General features: G+C 46.2%; 1 pseudogene; it reads left to right on the top strand.

The window, feature by feature from the left end:
• The first annotated feature begins 3,110 nt into the window (after positions 1-3,110).
• Positions 3,111-4,326, top strand: LOC131753122 (poly(rC)-binding protein 2 pseudogene; annotated as a pseudogene).

Here is a 4,326-nt window from a genome sequence, read left to right as displayed (position 1 = left end):
CACAACCCCCGCCTCTTCCGCTAACACTAGTACGGATTGGATAACGACTTGCGCAGGCTCGCTCTTCTTCCGTTGTAGGTTGGTTGGAGTGTACGTCAATCAATAGCGCCAGCATCTCTTTTCGGCCCGTTTTTGCGTCTGATTGGATCTCAGGGTTGAGGTAATAGGGAAAATGTTCTCGTAATTCATTTCTTAGGGGTGTAAAATTATTTCCGCGTAGAAGCGGTGTCGTTTCGTGGTTAAGTAGTCTGGCTAGGCCGTATGGCAGTTTTAAGCCATCGTTAGATTAAGCTATAGATTAAACTAATAAATTCATTCTCAGGGCCTAGGAGCTTTTAATACTGGGCATAACACGACACCTAGGCAACCAATTTAATAGCTCAAGTTTGCCTCTTGACTTTGACCCATTTCCACACCTAAATAGCCCAAACTTCAGACTGCTGTTTATAGTTCTGGTCAATGCGCGAGAGCGGATTCGTCACTTTTCTTTGAGGGCCATTCTGCATAATGTCAAACTGTTATAACTGACAGTCTTGTTGCTTACTACACCCAACTGTAGAAGTATTGAGATTCTTTCTTCAGTGATTCTTCCAGGAAAGGCAGGGAGTGTAATTGGGAACTCCTCTAACTGCGCGCGACAAGCAATGGGCAATATAGGTCCTCAAACACCATCAAGGCTGTCATCTGAGCTGCTTCCGAGATCCACTTCCCTAAGTCTTCAGATGAGGCCAAGGAACCTTACTTTTACAGAAGCTTATGATAAAGGACATCTAAACCTACAGCTAATATCACATTTAATGGTGAGACAATACTTTGCCTTTAAGATCAGAAACAAGGTAAGGACGCAGTCTCCCACCACCACTACTCTACATTGTACTGGAGGGTGTAGCCAGTGTGAAAAGGCAAATGAACAAAAGGCATCCAGATTGGAAGAAATAAAACTGCTTTCCTTGGCAGATGACATGATCCTTCGTAGAAAGTCATAAGGAAAACACAGACACAGCAAAAGCAAAACAAACTACTAGAACTTACATGTTTTAGCAAGGTTGTAGGATACAAGATCAGTATACAAAAAATCAAATTTATACTAATAACAAAAATGAAATTAAAAAAACAACTGCATTGGGAAACTTCCCTCGTGGTGCAGTGGATGGGACTCCACGCTCCCAATTCAGGGGGCCTGGGTTCAATCCCTGGTCAGGGAACTAGATCCCACATGAACACCACAACTAAGAGTTTGAATACTGCAGCTAAGTAGCCCACCTGCCGCAACTAAGACCCAGCGCAACCAAATAAATAAATATTTTTAAAAAAGAAAAAACAACTGCGTTCACAATAGCATCAAAAATGATAAAATTCTTAGGAAAAATTTAATAAGTCCTTTGTAGATATTTAAGTCCTTTGCAGATATTCTTATGTGTATTCGTAAAAACAAAAACAAATACAAAGGGACTTCCCTGGTGGTGCAGCAGTTAAGAATCCGCCTGCCAATGCAGGGGACATGGGTTCGATGCCTGGTCCGGGAAGACCCCACATGCCGCGGAGCAACTAAGCCTGTGCGCCACAACTACTGAACCTGTGCTCTAGAGCCCGCGAGCCACAACTACTGAGCCTGCGTGCCACAACTACTGAAGCCCGCAAGCCTAGAGCCCATGCTCTGCAACAGGAGAAGCCACCGCAATAAGCCTGCGGGCCACAATGAAGAGTAGCCCCCGCTCACCGCAACTGGAGAAAGCCCGTGCACAACAATGAAGACCCAACACAGCCAAAAATAAATAAAATTATTTTTTAAAAATGTTAGCTATTATTGATTGAACGCAAACTGTTAAGATAATTTAGCCTCTATTCTCCCATGGAGGGACTACTATTAACTACTTTTATGGCATTATGTTACTTTAAAAAATTAATAAACACTACTTTTATGCTTTGTCTTTGGATCTTGAAAAGGACTGAATACTGACAGTAAATCCCATGTCATGGCATGGAAGGTTTTCTTTTAAGTCTGACACTGATCTTTTATTTTTTTAATTTTTATTTATTTTTATTTTAAATTTTTTGGCCACACTGCACAGCTGGCAGGATCTTAGTTCCCCCGACCAGGGATTGAACCCACACCCTCAGCAGTGAAAATGTGGAGTCCTAACCACTGGACTGCCAGGGGATTCCCACCGATCTTTTATTTAAAGTTATATTGAGGGACTTCCCTGGCGGTCCAGTGGTTAAGAATCGGCCTTCCCATGCAGGGGACTCAGGTTCAATCCCTGGTGGGGGACCTAAGATCCCATGTACTGCAGGGCAACTAAGCCCTTGGGCCACACACAACTAGAGAGCCTGCGTTCTGCAGCTACAGAGCCCATGCGCTCTGGAGCCGGCTGCCACGACTAGAGAGAAGCCAGCGCGATGCAACGAAGCACCCACGCGCTGCAACAAAAAAAGATCCCGCGTGCCACAGCTAAGACCTGACCCAGCCAAAGATTTAAATAAATAAATAAATAAAGTTATACTGAGGTATAATTCAAATGTCATATAATTCATCCATTTGATATGTAACATTCAATGGCTTTTAGTATAGTCACAAAATTATATATCCATCAACACGATTTTAGAACATTTCATTAATACAAAAAAAGAAACCTCACACCCCTTAGCTATCACTCCCTAATCTCCATTCCTCCAGACCCTGGAATCATACAGTATTTGACCTTTTTTGATGGGCTTCTTTTACTTAGCATAATATCTTTAGGGTTCATCCATGTTGTAGCATGTGTCAAAATTTCCTTCCATTTTAAGGCTGAATGATATATCACTGTATGTATATACCACATTTTGGTTTTCCATTCATGTGTCAGTGGACGTTTAGGTTGCCTCCACCTTTGGCTATATACCTCTTTAAGACCCTACTCTCCCAGACCAGCTGAGGCAGCAGCCAGAGCACGGCCTCTCCCGCCTGCCCACCCTCCGCTGCCCTCCACTCGCCCCGGGGTCTCTTTCGCCCTTCCTCCAACCCCTCCTCCTCCCCGCCCCCTCTCCGGAGGGGCCCCCTTGCCTTCCCGCAGCCCCTATTGTTCCGCCCCCGCCTCCCGCCCTTCCCCTTCCCGCCGGCTCCTTTTTCCCCTCAGTCGTCTCGCGCCTGCAGTTTTTGGCTTTCACCCCCACCAATGACCAAAGACTTGACCACTCAGAGTCCAGCTCCTCAGAACACTGCTCGACATGGACACCGGTGTGAATGAAGGTGGGTTAAATGTCACTCTCACCATCCGGCTACTTATGCATGGAAAGGAAGTTGGCAGTATCATCCGGAAAGAAAGGAGAATCAGTTAGGAAGATGCGCGAGGACAGTGGTGCAGGTATCAACATCTCAGGAGGGAATTGTCCTGAGAGGATTATCACTTTGGCTGGACCAACTAATGCCATCTTCAAAGCCTTTGTTAAGATCATTGACAAACTGGAAGAGGACATCAGCAGCTCTATGACCAATAGCACAGCTGCCAGTAGACCCCCAGTCACCCTGAGGCTGGTGGTCCCTGCTGGTCAGTGTAGCTCTCATTGGGAAAGGTGGTGGCAAGATCAAGGAAATAGGAGAGAGTACAGGGGCTCAGGTCGTGGTGGCAAGGGATATGCTCCCCAGCTCGACTGAGCAGGCCATCACTCTTGCTGGCATTCCACAATCCATCACTGAGGGTGTGAAACAGATCTGCCTGGTCATGTTGGAGACTCTCTCCCAGTCCCCCCCCACAAAGGGTGTGACCATCCCATACTGGCCCAAGCCTCCAGTTCTCCGGTCATCTTTGCAGGTGGTCAGAACAGGTACAGCACAGACAGGGACAGTGTGAGCTCCCCACACCACCCTATCCACGTGCCTCAATGCTGACCTAGAGGGACCGCCTCTAGAGGCCTATACCATTCAAGGACAGTATGCCATTCCACAGCCAGATTTGACCAAGCTGCACCAGTTGGCAATGCAACAGTCTCATTTTCCCATGACACATGGCAACATCGGATTCAGTGGTTTGGATGCATCTGCTCACACTAATTTTCATGAACTCACAGTTCCCAATGACTTGATTGGCTGTATAATCAGGCGTCAAGGCACCAAAATCAATGAGATCCATCAGATATCTGGGGTGCAGATCAAAATTGCTAACCCAGTGGAAGGATCTACTGATAAGCAGGTTACCATCACTGGATCTGCTGCCAGCATTAGCCTGGCTCAATATCTAATAAATGTCAGGCTTTCCTCGGAGACAGGTGGCATGGGGAGCATCTAGAACAATGCAGATTCATCCATAATCCCTTTCTGCTGTTCACCACTACCCATGATCCATC

Source organism: Kogia breviceps, chromosome 3, assembly GCF_026419965.1.
Source record: "Kogia breviceps isolate mKogBre1 chromosome 3, mKogBre1 haplotype 1, whole genome shotgun sequence".
Classification (NCBI taxonomy): Eukaryota; Metazoa; Chordata; class Mammalia; order Artiodactyla; family Physeteridae; genus Kogia; species Kogia breviceps.
The sequence above is the reverse complement of the archived record's forward strand: the minus strand, read 5'-3'. Positions and strand labels throughout refer to the sequence as shown.